Source organism: Sinocyclocheilus rhinocerous, unplaced genomic scaffold, assembly GCF_001515625.1.
Source record: "Sinocyclocheilus rhinocerous isolate Xijiao unplaced genomic scaffold, SAMN03320098_v1.1 scaffold106, whole genome shotgun sequence".
Lineage (NCBI taxonomy): Eukaryota > Metazoa > Chordata > Actinopteri > Cypriniformes > Cyprinidae > Sinocyclocheilus > Sinocyclocheilus rhinocerous.
The window spans coordinates 1,435,278-1,454,083 of NW_015633181.1; positions in this window are offsets into that span (position 1 = coordinate 1,435,278).

An 18,806-nucleotide genomic window follows, 5' to 3' on the forward strand; every position below is an offset into this window, starting at 1 on the left:
TAATGAGAACCATTAGAAGGGAAAAACCAAAGTAGATGGCAGAAACAACAACAAACAAACAAAACCAAAACATATGAAGATCCCAGAAAACATAAAAAAAGAAACAAACATTATATGAAGAGAGGAGAATTGGTCTCTCTTTGACAATGCTAAGCTGTATGTGTGTGTGAGGGAGAGAAAGAGGGAATGTGTGTGTGTGTGTGTGTGTGTGTGTCGGGAATCTGAACGGGTCGGGGTGGTTGGTGTCTCCGGGCAGTGGAGAGGTCAGGACAAACACAAGCTGCTATTCATGGACAAATCAAGTTGATGTGAGAATCTGCCCCCGTCTCTCAGCCCTCATTACCATCTGAATGCTTCATAACATCAGCGCCTGAAAGTGCAAGATCCTGTCAGAGTGGAAGTCAACAGAGGGACTGAGAGTGGAAAAAAAGAAACAAAAAAAATCCTCTTTGCCTTGTGTCTCTTCATATAGAATAGACCCCCTGAACCCCCTCTCTTAAACAACACCTCCGCCATATGTAAGCCTGCCGCACACGGGTCAACCCCAATGTCAAGCAGAGCAGCTTGGCGACCCAAACACACATGCACACGTGTGCACATATGAGCAACACAAACACACACGATTAATATTCCACCCAGGCTGTACCATTACAGATCTGGTGGGCTCATCCAAGTTATACGAAACACACTTCATTTCCTGTGACGCCATGTCAACGTCCAAAGAGCCGGAAACACGAGGATGTAGAGAAAAAAAAAGCCTGTGCTCTATAAGGTGGACCCACAGAGAGGAGGTCATCTAGAGCAGGACGGGGACAGAACGGAGCAGGATACTGAGAAAAAATAGGTGGTACTGAAAAATGGGATCCCTTCCACAGAGACGACAAGCTGCCCGAATGCCGTTACAAAGAGGATTTACACCTTACACACACACACACACACACACACACACAAAGAGAGAGAGCTTGTACAACAGAATTCAAACACCAGAGCAAGAAATCAGTTTAAGTATGTAAAAAGCCGACAAATAACTTTAAAAACAAACAACAAAAACATTTAGAAACAATGATTAGTTTTATATAAAAACAGTAGAATTTTATCTCCTCATTTATATGTTTAGCTATTTTATGTTTTGCTTTGGTTTAGTTTTTTAATTTACTGACATAAGCCACATCATTTTCAAAAGGATAGCAATTATAAAATAAAGTTCTATTCTGTAAATCTGAGACATTCTTTTACTGACTTGTTCATATACATAAATACTTCAGTATCTGTCATACAGTGACAGTATGATAACTTAGCCTCAATATTTACTGCTGTATATTTATTCAATCTTTAGTGAGCAAAAATTCTCTTTGACTGTATTTAACAATTTTTTGATTCCCTCTAGAAAAATTCACCCACACAAAGGACATATTTATTATTCTACACCGTGAGAAGAAAAATTTACTAAGCTAACCATTAAATATAGAAAGGGGGAATTAAGGTAAATTTAGGCATTTTTTTTAATTGAACTGACTGTCAAAAGTGTCCAGATTCACCTTGTGTGTGTGTGTGTGTGTGTGTGTGTGAAGTAAGGAATAACTGATTCAGTCACATTATTAAATAATATAATAGTCACCCCATTCAGTTTTTTTGCATAGCTGCTGAAATTGTCATGCTTATTAAATTAGATATTGCAAGGGAATTAAGGTAAATTTAGGCATTTTTTAAAATTGAACTGACTGTCAAAAGTGTCCAGATTCACCTTGTGTGTGTGTGTGTGTGTGTGTGTGTGTGAAGTAAGGAATAACTGATTCAGTCACATTATTAAATAATATAATAGTCACCCCATTCAGTTTTTTTGCATAGCTGCTGAAATTGTCATGCTTATTAAATTAGATATTGCAAGTTATTTTAATAAATATACTATAAATTAATAGTAATTTTACCATATTTGCACAACCAGTTTCTTGTTTTTTTCTGGTCTTTTTAATTCAAATTAACAGATCGGAGAGAAAGGGTGAAGAGATATGTAACTTTAATATACTTAACAAATCTGGAACTGCTTCATAAGCATGCAGTTTAATTTAAAAAAGGAAAGGAAAAAACACCTTGATCAGAATTAAGAATTTAACAATGCTGTGACATAAAACTAATTACCTCTGTCTCTTTCAGAACTTTAAGCAGGTAACACTTAACTGTGGAATAAATCTGTTTATTTAGAATTATTTCATTTGAATTAAAATTCTGAATGTAACCAGCAGACCAAACGTATCAACATGAGATACAATCAAGAATTCCCAAACAGCAATCCCAAAGGCATCTCTGTGGTCTCAGAAACATAACATTTGTGAATTGAACCAAAGACGCTGTTCCAAAAGAAAAAATGCCTGATATTGTGTTTCTCCCCACATTGAGTCTTCTGCTGACTTTGATGTGGAATAGGTCCGACATTGCACGCAAACACAAAATAACAACATGACATCAGCTCTCGGTTATTCCAAAGATACACTCAAACCTCTGCTGCCCAAAAGCCCCGACTTATGCAACTGACACTCCAGACAGAGTCAATATGGACCCGATCTCAAATATACCCCGACCACCATTAAGGTCTGATCTTATTACAGCGTGGTCTGGGGATTTCAACCAATGCATCCCACCCCACTCTGTTCCCCCGACACCAGGGCACAGAGTTCACCGCACTCGGCTGCTGGCAGACGGCTCTGGTTCAGACTTCTGAATCCCTCAGCTGTGTTACGCTCGCCCTCTGCTCCGGCGGACCCCTCAAGAGCTTTCTGTCTCATGAGCGCACGCATATGTTTGCCTCTCCGGCCGGCCGTAAGTGAAACCAATCACGGAGGCTGTAAACAGAGACCCAACCCCACTCCCTAAAGGCCAGTCCCGGCCCAGATCGGGTTCCCACTCACAGAGAAAAAGCCTTAGCGTATCGTCCTAGTGGAGAGTTTTTATCAATAATCTAATTTTGTTCACTTTTAAAATGTTTAAATCGTAAAGCCAGAAAATAATTAAAGAGAAAATGTTCAATTGGAACATTCACCAGATCTACAAATTTTACATGCAATTTAAAATGAATAAAAGTATATTAGGGCTGCACAATTAATCAAATAAATAATTCAGATTAATAGTACAGATGGAATCATTTAAAGTTGAAAATTACAGCATGGCATTTATGTCTATTTATGTCCTGTTACATACAAATATTTGACTTAAAACATGTTTTGTATCAGCTGAGTATTGCAAACAATCAGAGTCTTGCAATGTAGATGGTTCAACTTCCAATAACTAGAACATGGCAATTATAATAATAAAAAAACTGTTCTATCAATCAATTCTATTACTGAAATTAATAATCATTAAAATAACATCTTTTTATCAGAATTGTACAGCCCTAAATGACATGAATAACTTGTAATTTATGAATGTAATATAATATCATATAATATAATACTGTATCATATATAGTAATACATATATAGTATATATAGCAATATATAATTTATAAAGATGGGTTAAGCTTCAATGTCAAAACTAGAACATTAATAAAAGAAATCTGTTCTATCAATCAACATAATAACCCTGATTAAAAGAACATAATTTTTTTTAATTGTGCAGCCTATTTTAGATGTGTAATCCTTTCACTCTCAATAGCAAATGTAATCGTCCCCATGGCCACCGCACCAGACCGGTCAATATAAACCTAGACGACTCATTACTTCACAGGCTGCTGTCTACAGATGCTGGAGACTTCATGAGCACAATAGCAACACAAGCCCCTGCCGCTATTGAGTTTCCACTTCCCAGATCTCCCTTTATTGCCTCTAAACCTGCCTCTCAAGGGCGCTTTAGTCCAACACATACACACACACTTTGCCAATGCATTCCTCTGTGTCTGCCCTAAACGGAAGGATCCCTTTGTGTTTTTAGGAATTTTATTCTCAAAAACTCTAAAATAAAAAACTCTAAAATATACTTTACATTTAAAGAATGTTAATTGTTAGCATGATCTCATTTCACAACTTGAAGTAGGTTTTGTAGTTAGAAAAGGTGAAAAAGAAAGAAAATTAAAGGTTTGAATTAAATACACACTGTAGTTGTACAGAAATAGAAACACAACAGCTTTGTCTTTGAGAATGAATCTTATGAAAACATGAGTCACATTTCACCAGAAAATCTAAAGAATAATAAATCATATTTTGCATCATGACATTAATATCAATTAGGCGAACTTTTCTGCTTTCCAATTACTGTATTGCTTCCAGGCATTATACTACATAATTTTGTTTGTAATTCACATTATTTTGGTGACTCTCATTATAGTAATTATGCATTTTTCTTTTTTTTTTCTTTTTTACAAATGTAAATGTAATGGATCGTTTTTTTATTTAAATAAATTACTAAAGATTTTATTTAAATAAAAAATTAAGCAGTACAACAAATGCTACCATTATCTATAAATATTTTACAATTCAAATATGGCAGTATTGTTTTCACATTATAGTAATGAGTTTTTTTTTTCTTTGGTTTATTTGGTGGTGAAACTCTCTTTAAAAAAATGTAGATTCTACTTAAATATATACAATAATTTCTTTTAAATTAATTGTACATTCTGTGGTGAAATATGACCCAAACACGTTCTTGACCGGTTTCTTGAGTGTTCAACCCTAAAGTCTTGATGACAGGACAAGACAAACTAGTGATCTTCTAATTACGTGCAAACAAAAGGAGAGTTTAACCCCTCGCTGAGCTGCCCAGGACAGCCTTTGTCTCACACTAAATATGTGTGTTTGCCTTTTGTGTCTGAAATACTTCCCTCTCTTCAGACAGCAGTCAAAAGCCCTTGATGAAGAGTAGCTCTCAATGCAGTCCCACCCCGTCCCTTTAGGACATCAGAAAGCCAAGAATGAACGACTGCTGGACATTTAACAAGTAAACAAGGACAAAACAAGGACTTTGAGTCGCCGTAAAAGCAAGGAGATGTATTTCACCCCAGAGCCCTGTCACCGTGCACCTGTCAGTCAGTAGGAAATGATGTCACATGAAATGCAGTGAACATTAACTAAACACAACATGTTTCTTTTGTTCTGTAATATGTACTCTGAAAGGTCACTAAAAATATCAGTAAAAGGTACAAGTCACAACCATCACACCTGCTAAGTTTGTCGAAATTGTTTGTAGAATATGTGTAATCAGAAAAAAATGCATGTGAAATTTAACATACACAATAGTCCCCATGCTTTTCTGAATAGATTTATCATATTAACTTTAATAATTTAATAAATTAAAAAAAAAAAAAACCTCCGTGAAACAAAAATAATAATACAATAAGATATTTTTATTGTTAAAGCTTTCCTTATATATAGCATACTAAAGTCAAATGTTGCCTTTAAATATGTTGAAATAAGTTAACTGTCAAAAGCAAGCTAAAAGAAAAAAAAACCCAGCAGGCTTTTTGAAGGATTATTATGAAAAATTTCAGTCAAATTCTTTTATTTTTCAGTCTTACAATCATCAGAAATCCGCCTGGAATAGGTATAAACCCTTAAAAATGTATACATGGTCTACAAATGGTCTACATTTTTATAGAAGATTGAGTTAAATTAAATTTGACTAGAATAGGGAACTTTCAGGCCGTCTGCTGGGGATTTCAGAGCTTTTTTTGGTCCTCTTTCAGAGCGATCTGGCCCATTCAATGGTTCCGAATGAGAAACGGATCAGTGCAAACACACACAGTCTACAGTTCAGACATGACATCATCTCTTTTATGGCTCTCCAGGACACAAATTGTGTGTGTGTGTGTGTGTGTGTGTGTGTGTGAGTAATAGTGCATAATATTCAAGCAGATAAAGAGAAAGAGAGAGAGAGAGAGAGAGAGAGAGAGAGAGAGAGAGAGAGAGAAAGCTTCTTAGTGCCTTTTTTCGATAACAAAACCTTCGTGTGTGTGTGTCTGAGTGTGTGTTTCCCTCTATAAATCACATTAAACCAGGGATTGGAAACCTTTACACTGACAACCGTAGTCAAACTAATAATTTGTGGATTGTCAGAATCCAGCTAATTTAATGAACTAAAGCCTGAGGGAATGCAAGAAAAATGTATGCTTTAAACAAAAGTCTGTGATACTTGAAATCTTAAATTAAATTAAAACAGAAAATGATTTTAAATAATTATTTATATTTATTTGAGCTAAACCAAGAAATGCTGGATTAAAGGATTTTCTTCTTAATATTTAAAACAGTTCAAAACTGATAAAAAAATATTTATATATTAAAAATATAATAAATAGATACATAAATGGTTAAAGTAGTTCTTAAAAACTCTGGGTGATAGAATCAAAGCTGGAGAAGCTGCATAAAATTATTTTCATTTAATTAAGATAAAATTATTACTCATTAAAGAGGGATAATAATCCAAATGTCAGGTAAAAAAAAGTGATCAAAATATAATATGAAAAAATAATAATAATAAGTAGAGAGAAAGTGAAGTTATCTGGAGACTAGTGTTTCTGTTCACAAGTTGTCAAAAAAGTTTTTCAACTGCATAATCCTGAACCTTCCAGTTATGATCTTTATAGCATGAGCTTCTGCAGAAACCTAATATCTAGAAAAACATGTTTCAGCCCCAGATCCTGATCACCAGCACCTTCTGACCACACAGCACCTGAAAACTCACAGCTCATAAACCTCTGTGGCAAACTGCGGTTTTCACTCTCCTCCCGGCAAATGACAGTGTGACAAATTTACAGCCTGCGAGGCAGTTAAACACATTCGGCACTCGGCATCTGCCTGTCAACCGAGAGCAAGTACGCATCAACCTTTTAGCCCGTTAGAACCGCAGCTGAACGAGAACAAACACACACACAAAATAACTATGTTCCTTTCCTTCCTGTCAAAATCACTAAGTTAAGAGCAGCACTGCTCATTAGGGACTGAACCAATGTTCCCGCTAAGCTGCACCCCTTCTGATGCTGCTCCAGTGCAGACCAGAACAAATGCAGACTCCAAAATGTGTGGACAAAAGCTAGCAATTTCCTAAAACAAGAGCTAAACAAATAGACAGTGTTTCTACAGCCTAATTAAAGACATTACAAATCTTGCAGAAACACTGATTAATTAGAGAGACAAGGACGGCATCCTACAAAAGTATAAGCAGTTCAAGTTCATGGTACAAAATGGAATTGCTAAAGTAATGACTTTTCACAAACATACGGAAGCCCACAAAGGTCATGCATTATTATTTTTCTTTTTAGTTTTTCAGATCACAGGCTATTGTCTCAACTCAGAAGTTGACAAAACAAAACAGTAAAGCCACAGTATAACCAATATATGTCTATATCTATATCAAATACCAGTATCATCCTGCCATAGTTAGCCTGTATAAATATAGATATAAAAGACACAAACTGAGAGGAAAACTAACATTTTCTAGGGTATGACATGCCATATTCCATCTAAAATTTCTTTAACAACGATTTTATAATTATTTTGCATGGAGTTTTAATTATGTCATACTAAGATGAGAACTTTATCTGATACATTTATATACATTATTCCTAAAATATTATTAAAAAATAATGTGGTAACTATAGTTGAAAATGTAGTAATGTAGTAACTAGAAATTTTATGTGCAAATATAGAATGAGAGAGAAAGCCTAAAAAACCTGAACCTAGGAAAATATGTATTTATATATATATATATTCTTAGGTTTGTAGTTACTGTACAGGTCTAGTACAGTATTTCAAAAGTGTTTCTTCTCAGATGACTGATGGGATTGCCCAATAGAAACATGTTTTCCTCAGCATGAACCTCAAATTAGATGAAACATTGGTCTAAACCGAGGACTGGAGAGGAGATCAGAGACGAGATCTTTGTGTTTTTTAAAAGCCTGGCCATCAACTTGATGTGCCCTGAAGAAACTTTAATATAGAACAGCAAAGAGCCAAAAATAAACCAACTGCCACAAAGACTTCAGAAGCCCTCATTAAGAAGGTGTGCAGATCTGCTACTTCAGAGGATAGTGACCTACATACCTAAAATAGAGAACTAGATTCAGCGGTGGCTCCTCGCTCACTCTCTCTCTCTCTCTCTCTCTTTCTCTCTCTCTCTCTCTCTTTCTCTGTGCTCTGTTGACAACTAAACTGCAATATCCCACCTTACACAAAAAATGGCCTGGAAACCGTAAGCTATAAGCTAAAACTACTCGACTTCTTCACCTTTATGACCTCCACCTTTTTTCTTTTTGTGCATTCCCTCTTTTCCATGCCTCTGGCTGTGCTTTGAAACAGCACTCTTGAAGAGAAAGCCGTGCGATAACGCCTGTCCAAACATCTCATTCCTGTGACACAAGGTCATCTGAGGCGGCAACAGAAAAAGGTGAAGCAAGGCTTTTCCTAAAGAAAAATACATTTTACAAGACTCAGGCTCTGGAAGAACGGGTCAAGTGCCACAGCATCAGACAGACAGGTTGTCTAAAAAACCAAATCGTGAGAATAAAGGCAAACACCAGACTAATAAGAGCCAAACAAAAGATGCTTTTTGACAGAATAAAAATGTTTATACTAAAAAATGACTGCACCAACAAGCCAAATACACTGAAAAACGCCTCAAATAATATAGCAGACACTCGTTACTACAAATATATATTGTGTATTACAACAAAAGCAGGTCTATTGTCAAAATTCCTGAATAAATGAACAAGCTTGATACTAAACTTTGATTTTTTTTTTTCAGAAATAGTAAAAAATTTTACTTGAATTGTCCATTTGAGCTAAATATTGCATATTAATTCATCCTCTCAATGAAGTCGTAGCTTATATTGGTAAACAAAAGTGCCTCAATCAATATATGATTTAGATACACTATATATTTAGATAAAATATATTTAATTTATTTAAGGTTAATGCTACTCCCTTAAAAAGTATTCTGGCAAAAAAAAAAAAAAGAATGAATAAGTTCAGAGATTTCCTTAAATACTGTGTGAAAGCAACACTGATTCAAAACCCGGCAGCCATGAGTGTTTAACAGGGCGAGCAAGTCTCTGTACAGTCCTTCAAACAGTTTACGCAAAGTTTCTCACTCTCTGCCAAGTTCAAAGCATGCTGTCGTGTCCCGTAACTTCCAAAAGCAATGGCAGAGAATTTAGAAACATTCATAAACAGTCTTTATCAGATCGTAGTCCGTATTTAATTTGTACATACACACACAGCACCGATGCCTCTAGCCGTGACCCTTTAGCCCAGCTGCAATTCAAAAGCACAAAGCTCCTTTTCACGAAATCTGCAGCTCAACGCAAGTGATAAAGTGCTCGAGTTGTTTCTCACAGGAAACTGAGTTCTTGACAGTTTAGAGAGGCAGAGAGAAGCCAAACAAAACAACACAAAAAGAACAAGGACTGTACGATCCTTTGTGTCCACACAACTTTAGCAAAAAAAAACAGGCAGAGTACTCACAGAGAACACGAGCGCCTGGCCTTGTGAAGGAAAGAATCCTACTTGCTCTGGTCCATTTTGTGTTTCGTCACCGCCATAAAAATTCCCTTCCTAGCCGGAGCTGCGGAGGCTTGCGAACCAACCCGAGGGCTTCCGGGAAAACAGCCCAGGCACTGGCTGCCTCTCGCTGCCTGTCAGGCTGGGAAACCGGCTTCTGTGTGGGGAGCAGCTGTTCCCCTCCACCTCCTCCTCCTCCCAACCGCAGCACTTCTGTACGACCACACAAAAGCGGACGGAACGCGGCTGCCTCCTCCCAGCAATCGCACAAGCGCAGACGAGCGGGGCTGAAAGGCTGAGGCTGGTGGTCAGAGAGGCAGGTATTTAATTCGCATCGTTTTCTAGTTTGTGGAGTCGCTGCTTTTTCAAGAGTGGGAGGGGACAAGCCAAAGCTTCTGGGCGAGGAAACGGCGCATAATCCCTAACGGCAGAAACTTCCTACTCCCTGGCAATAAGCAGGACATCCCCCGTCCAACGGAGCAAGAATGCGAGGCCCACTTTCAAAGAGGCCCAGTTACAAACAGGGCACAAAGTCACTTCAGCGTGACCTGGGGGTCAGACATGGCAAGTGCGTGTAAGAGAGCCTGTGTGTGTGTGTGTGTGTGTTTCAGCAGGCGTAACTGCTAAACAGACGTGTGTCTAGAGAAAGTACGGCACTGCTAACAAGAGAAGAGAGACAATCATTTGAGATTTTTAACTATTCATTAGTATATTAATATCAAGAGAGTTCTGTGTTTATATGAATTTGATTTACTCTTCTTTGATAACGTCTAAAAAACAAAAAATTTGCCCTGTTTACTTCCTTAATACATTTTTTTTGGGAAAGGTTCATCTTTTTGTGAAAGTTTGTCATCATAATCTTTTCGCAAAACAACCTGCTCCACCTCTGAAACTTTCCTTATTAGCTGACATCATCAAGCCCTCTTATTTTTAAACTCCGCCCCTCCAACCACCTGTCAGAATAGCATACTATCATACTACTCCTACTGTTGCTTACGATCGCACAGTTCGATAAATGTTCTTCATGCACAGAAACTGAGCAGCATTCAACACAGTATATTGTATCCCGCAATGCACTTGGGAACACCTTTCATTTCCAATGTGACGGATGCAGACTGCAAGTAATATCAGTTGTGATTTTAAACTCTTTCTTGACAGTATTTTATTAATAGACTGTCAAAAGGTAGGGCATTTTTTTCACTAAAAAATTTTTTATTTGCAAAGATGATATCTTGATGACACTAGCCGAATTATACACTCAATTTTGATTTTTGCATTTGGCAGAAACTTTTATCCATTTAAGGTATACATTTCAAAAGTTTATGCATTCCCTGCATACTGAACTCATGACCTTAGTGTTGCTTGCACCATCTTCTACTGTTTGAGCTACAGGAACAATATTGCATTCCGATGAGGTCATGTGATTACATTGTACCATACCACTGTTTGAAAAGGTTATAGAGGAATTATGCTTACTGTTTCATTAACTATTTAAAAAAAATGTAGGCTGCATGTAGTATTCAGTATGCTAGCATTCAATTCTGAACACAGCCACAGAGATTTTCCAAAAACAATTAATATTCCAATGGATAAAAGTTCTGCCCTACACTTTTTCCCGTTTCATTTTGAAATACAACACATTACGAAGTAAGATGGGCTGCCATTTCATGTTATCTATGTAAATAACAGAACTAGTAAAAAAATGTGTTCAGTGTTTTTTTGTCACCTTCTCCAGAAGCTCTTAAACTTCAGATATCAGCTGCAGCGCTGGCTGGGTCACACGAGGAGAGGTGAGCGGAGCGGAGAATGTGGAGAATTCAAATCATGTTTAAAGAGGCAATGGGTCTTTTGACTCACGTAACCATTTCAAGTGTCTGCAGCAAAAAAAAAAAAAGTTGTTAACGACAGAATAATACGTATATAACAAATAATTCAAAGTGGCATTTGAACTCATTTTAAACATTTGGAGTAACTTAGAGTGATGTAAATAAAGGGAATTGTAACACTAAACATCCTAATATAAATATTTTAACTGACTTTAACACAGTTCAAACAAGTTGAAATGTGAACAATTAAATGAGAGGACCTTGAGAATGAAGCATCTACAAATTGTCATTTTATCTGACAATTAAAATCTAAAGCAAACAAACAAATCAGACTCCTTAAACCACATCACAATTATTAAATACAAAACCATATGTACTTAAATCTGCAGATAAGACCAAAATTAACAAAAAACAGACCTAAATAAACTATATTTAAGGACCAACTCAAATAGATATCTTGTATATGTTCCAGAAACACTCATCTAGACTACAAGACTAGATACATTCATTTCAAACCATTAGAATATTAAGAGCCAGATTAACTTTCTGCTGCATTTGTTGGAGCAATATGGGTTATTCAGACTGCAGGCTCCAGGGCAGCGGTCTGAAACCCTAATGCAGCTCTCACGAACTGACAGATATATACACAGATAACACACAAGTAACAACTCTGGTCATTCACTGACATGCCAAAGAAAAAAAATCCTCTAAGCCAAATGTGAAACTAGTTTTGTCAGGATCCTTTTGATAGATAAAGCAACATTCAAGCCAAGATTTATTTACAAACTAGGACATTTGGTAGTGGTCAACCAAGTTTTTCAATGGACAATGCTCTATATCCAGAGAGCAGTGTGCCTGATATATCACTTATTTTACACAATATTTACTCTAGGTAGTACCTAGAGTAGTATTTAAAGAAAATGCATATTATTCACTCGGAAGATGAAAGATTTGGAACTGACTCGAGGGGAAACTACAACTTCTGTTAAGCTGCCAAACAGGCATGGATATCAATGATGCCAATGCTCTCAAAATGGACAAATACTGTATATCTCAAAGAGTGTCTCTAAATTCTCCAGTGTCATTTGGTGAAGAATCGATTGCCATCTATGCATTTGAAAAAGAGAGGGATCCAGAGAAAGAAAGAGAGATTGACAGCACGTCAGAGGTAAGTGAAACTCTGGAACCCGTCCAGGGTTGAAATGACCTCAGAGCTATTCATCCATCTCATGGCATATTTCCTGTAATCAGAGAATTATGGTGATTGAAAGTGATTGGTCAGGGTCAGCACTAATGCACAGTAAAACCATGCAGAGCTGGGAAACATGGGGACCGATCAAAAGGCCCCAAACGTGCAATCCCATAACCAGGACAAAGATAGTGAAGAGAGATGGCCTTCCATCAGCTATGCCGTTCCAACTCCTGAGGCAGAATCACTCATTTTGGAGAGCCAATCGGCCTTAGAAAAGCTTTACGATGAGCCTAATTCATTATTGTATGACGTCACAAGGCTGCTCACCTGTGATTGGTCGCAGAAAAGGCCCATTTGTTGAAACGAGGCCACTGGGAGGACGCGATTGGCTGTCGGCTCCTGGTAACAGTGTGGCCCATGCGGAGACAGAGCCCAGCTTGTCTCTTATTTGTCGACTGATGGGAATCTTGTTCAGCCAGCTGCGTTTCCATGGAAGAGGGACCTTGAGAGGGTCCCGAAACCACCCCGAGCCCCCTAACTCTCTCAACCTGACTGCCCCCATCCCGACCCGTCTCACTATAACCACGCACCCCGCTGGGCTGCAGTGTTTGAGGTAAAATCATGGTCTCTGACACCCAGACAGCCACTCGGAGGATCATTAAACACAACGGAACGGATGGCTGGCAATTTCACCTCATTTTTCTCTCTCTCACTCTTTCGTGCTTTTATTTTTATTTTTTTCCTGGAGGTGGCGTGATTCTTTTCTCAAGCTTTAGCACACTAAAGAGGCGACCGTTGATTGATATTCAGTTCAGGAAGGGAAAAAAAATATCTCAAACAAAAAAATATCTCCATTGAATAGCTTTGAACAGAATGTCCTCTCTTGCCGGGTTCTCAGAGAACAGCCTCTGGCTGCCTCAAGGGACCGGGAATATTTTAGGAACCAGTTACGCTATATCCACTCCTGGTCCTGAATTTCGTTGGACAAGATCATCCCGGACAGTCTGAGATAAAATAATACTGTAAAAGAACATGTAGAGTAAATCAAACACAGTGTGCTGTGCCAAATGGCCAATCACAAGGGACTCAACGCAGCAAAAAAGACAATAGAGCGGCTATATTTGTTCAGTTCTTTTTTTAACTGCTGATTCAGAGTCAGATCATTCAGCAAATCTTACGAATTCTACCTAAACAGAATTTTTAATGACAAAACACCGGATTTACAGCAACAGAGAAAAATAAGACAATTGGGGGTTGTGTTGCACCTATGGAACTTCTCAAAAGACAGCATGCTGAGAAAGGCTGAGAGTTGATTATATAAAAAATTTAAGTGAAAAACTAGATCAATTGTTTAATTATTAATAAATAGTGTGCCACAGGAATGAGTCCTAAAACCCCGAATCGAGTTAGCATTTGTGAACTTTTGGTTCCATTGTCTGAAATTCTGTGAGTTTTTTTAATGAATTTTTCATTAAATGCCTGAAATAAGGTCTTTGGTTGACGCAAGCTCAAGATATCGTCACACTTTATTCTATGACATAAAATAAATCAGTAATACCCCACTAACAAGTGGCTAAATGGGACTAGAGAGGCTGTCACAAAAATTAAACATCATCCCGCCAAACAGGAAAACTATTCTACTTACTAGTAGACTTTTAAAGCCTTGTTGTGTTCACACTCATGCTTTTGCAAAGTATTCTAACTCAAACTTTCCAACTTAGATAAAGATTAAAAGATTTGTCGAGCTTAGCAGTATTGTGTGAACTTGTTGAAGTTTGTTTATAGCCTAGCTTTTGGCAATTACATTTAGGCTACAAAATTGATAAAAGTTGTGATGATTATACCTTGATGAACAAAATGTTTAAGTATCATTTATTTTCTTTGTCACAGAGCTTATTTTCTGTAATAATCCAAAAGCCAGTGGAAAAATCCAGTTCGAGGGATCCTCGAAATTCAAGCGAACTTCCAGTTTGGCCCACAAATTTACTTCATCCCTGCAGCACTCTATAATTTTGTCATTTACTTATTTGTCACGTTGTTCCAAACCCATATGCTGTTATTATTTTCTGTAGAAAAAAAGGGCATTTTAAAATTATTTTTATGCAGTTCATAATGACCAGCTCAAAAAAAGTACAGAAAACACCACCAAACACCATAAAATAACTCAAAGTCTTATGATATCTCTGTGATGAACAAAAGAAAATGGTAAATAAAGTGAAACATGGATCAGGTTGGTCATCAATGATGAGATCAAACATCACTGATTTGAGAGCTGCAGCACAGAGGAAGATTTTCAGTGAATGACTTTGGTGTCAGTCTGTTCATCATACAAAGCTATTACATGACTTCAGAAAACTTTGTGTGACAGACATAAACACTATGAACTTCAGACATTTGCACTGAAATCTTCCTTTCATGTTCCATAAAAAATGACAACATACATGTCAGTTGTGTTATAGTTAACTAAAACTAAATCTTTAGTTACAGTTAACTAAGAATAAGTCAATTCAAATAATTTTCGGTATAATAAACCTGAAACAAGGCTGAAATAATCTAAAATATAAATAATAGATGTAAAATGTAAACTTAAAAATGAGAAATGTTGCCTTGGTTGAAGTACTAAAATGACTAAAACTAAACAGAAAAATAATTACAAGTTATTTAGAAATATTTAAAAACAATAATAATAAGTTACAAAAGCTCATAAAATTATTCAAACTAAAATTGAAAACAAAAATAAAATCTAATTGAAAAATACCAATACTATAATAGTATATAAATAATACTAATATAACACTGATACAGGTGTAGAACAACACAACGGTGTGTAAACAATGGCAGAGTTTTCATTTTTATGTGAACCTCATTTAAACAAGTTATTCAAGCTTTTAGTAATTTCTATTCAAATAAAAAAGAACAACCATGTCATTCAGTAAAATGATGACAAATGGCCTCACATTATTAAAAGAAGCAGTGATTTAAACAGGCCCCTGCATTTTGTGATGTATTTGCTAATGTCTCTGTGGACCTACAGCAGATGCAGAGGGCAGCTGAGCCTTCGATTTTTGACTCGCACAGCCAACCGTGACCCCTGGGCCCGCCGTGTCAGGTGTCACCGGGTGTCTAGACAGTCAGACAATTAAATATCACCATGGAAACGGGCAGGCTGTTATCAGCTGAGTGTGACAGTCAACAGTTGGGACAAGTCATGTTTAACAGATACACCGCCTGACCTTTTGAAGACAAACTAATAAAAAAAAAGCCCCAGAAGGCATCAGAAAGCAATGATTCATTGAAGTGAAGAAGAAAGACGAGAGGACAAAAACTCAATTACAAGGTAAGCAACAGCTCCGGTTGTCTGGACGTGGTTAGATAATGAGACATAAGCAGATAAATCCCTTCACAGATTAAGATGGTCCCAGTAAAGCTGCTCTGCAGGAAATTCATATTGAGGCATAATCCTAGGCTGAATGCACATATTCAGGATCAGGAGGGAACAAATGTAATAATTGAAGAATTAACTATTGAACCCATATTGGACGACCACTCTTATGAATACTGGGGGAATAGAGATACCCTAGATTAATATATTCCTAAAAAGGCAATAAGCAAAATTTATAAGGGGGGAAAACATCAATTTATAAATTTTGTATGGTTGCCACCCAGAAAAAAAAGAAATAATAATATAAATAAACATCATATTAATGTACATTCATATAGTCAACTTAAGTTTAATAAGGTTTTTTGTAATTCTACAAATGCGAGGAAGATTTCTCAGAAGTTTTCTCTCGGTTTATATATGTGTAAAATTAAACAAATTCATCCAACTCTGTTCCCAGTACAAAAAGAAAAATTATAAAATATTTTAGTACATTTATCAATGACTACAAAGTGGCCGTAAACTAACCGGCTTCTTCCGAGTGTCATAATTTTCTCCTGATTCTTCAAGTGTCATAATCAGCATCCAAAGTTGAGATGATATAACATTATTTGTGATATATATTCATTTTATGAATGTCTCTTTAAATGTTATGATTGACTTCGGTGTTTCAGTTTGGTACGTTTAGTTTGAGCTGAAGTAAACAAAAGACACAAGTTACTCTTTACCTTCTTACAAATCTTCAGGTACATGTCAGGGCAGGACTGTCTCTCATTTGGCCTAAATATTATCCAGAAGAGATAAAAGAGCGCTTTTGTTGTAACAAAGTAACAAACGTCGTTGAAATACGAAAATGCGTCAAATCACTAAGCGCTGATGATCACAGTTTCGCGCCAAATTGACGTCACACGCAACGTCTCCTGTGTTCCGAATCATGTTATTCTATACGATTCACACAATAATATCATCACGAAATTATATTAGCAGCACTGAATATTACTTAACAGAAATCAGGATTAATGTATTTTTTTATTGCTATCGATTATAGTTTTTACCTGAATAAAATAAAAAACATTGTCAAATAATAGCCTACTAATACTAATAAAAAATAAATGCAACTTGATTTTAATAACTCACATTTGGTCTTACCTTAACGTTAATGTACATGTACAGTAATTAGGTTTTCAAGGCTGGATCTGGAGATTACTGTATGCAGCGAATCTACATTTTAAAATAAATCGCATTTTCTGCCTTCAGTCATTCCATTCATTCCTTTCTGTTTAGCAAACAAGCCTTTGGTTAATCTCGTGATAAAGTGACTGTTCTGCATCTTGCCATCAGTGACCTTATTTCTTTCTAAAGTGGGTCATTGGGTGCACAGCTCTGGCAGAAATCTAATACAATAAAACTGTTCCTAGAAAGCCTATTCCTGCTTTCAGGTTTTAAAGATGGCTTCTTAGAATTGTTCAAATGTATTGTACCGTGATGTCCAGGAGAGCTATGAAAAGACAAAAACTGCATCAAACTGGAATCTACAGCAGTGCAATAACATAGTGGGTGTGGCCAAACATGAAGGCGTGGTCACGTTCATACACCCCTCCCCCAAGCCACTCGCTTGTGAATCAGTGCATTAAAGAGAGAATTGTGCATTTACAGTCAGTTTTGGTTTGTTTATTTATGTCAGCTTTGTTTAATAGCCTTGAAAGTCATATGCGCTGAGCAAGCTGCTCTGATCAAAAAAATAATTTTTTTGACAAACATTAGGGTGTAAGTAGGCTATGTACAATGATAATGCTGAGTGCATCCATTCAGGAATTTTCCACCAGTGTGAACGCTAAACTTTCAGTTCTAGTTGATGCTTGGCATCAAAGCCCACTTGAAGCTATCCTGAAAAAATGCAACAAAGCATATTCACTCTGCACATTATAATATGAATGCACAGCAATTGACTCTGAAAGACTCAGTATAGTACTGTGTTCTTACCAGCTTTCTTTGGGAAAGCAGTAGTGTTTGTGCCTTTTTACTCAATACCTGGGTTTTTCTGTATCTATGAAACTTTTTATGGTAAACCAAACTCAGGAAGAGTCTAAAAAGGATTCAGGTGCAGTCCATGGGGAAAACATACTCTGTTCTCTTTGAGATACCCAAAGCAGTACAGCACAGTTTCATTCAATGCGAAGTTCAATAAAGATTAGGAACATTTTAAAAAATATGTATCTGGCATAAAAGAGCCATAAATAAAACTTTATTCTCTCAATTTATTAACAAGCCACAGTGTGTCCCATGGCTGCCAACCAAAGCACTTAAAACTTGCGTTAAAGTCCCAGTTGTCAGGTCCGAAGACCCGTCCGAGAGCCTCCAGCTTTTTGAATCACCGTCCATAGAAAAAACTAAATTATAAAAAAAAAAAAAACATTTATCTAAATGTTAGCTAATAATGGAATGTTGTTGGAACAAAGAAGGTGGAAGTAAATTGCGAGAGCAGTGCAGCACCCGGAAAGTTCAGAAAGTACACACCTCACAATGTGTCACTCACTCACAAAAAACAAACAAAAACGTGATGTAGCCCATTCCAATCAAAGCCACAGCAGAACTGTTGCAACACGCAACGGTATTTAATTCCTGAATAAATCTGTGAATGATTTTTTTGTGATTCATAAAGTGGCTGTGACTGAAATCGCATACTCTCGGAGTAGGTACTTCTTCTGAATAAGTAATTACTTTGTAACTGTTAAAATAAAGTACTATATAGTTTGAAAGTACTACGTTCGTCATGTTGTCATTGTCATGTGACCTACTATAGTCAGTTATGTTGCTGCACTGCTATTCAGAAAATCTTCTCCCGTGGCCTCATGGGATAGTAAAGTGTCCATTGAATGCTCACTACTGAATCTCGGTGGAAGTGGTAAGTCATCCGGGTAGGAGGGTTG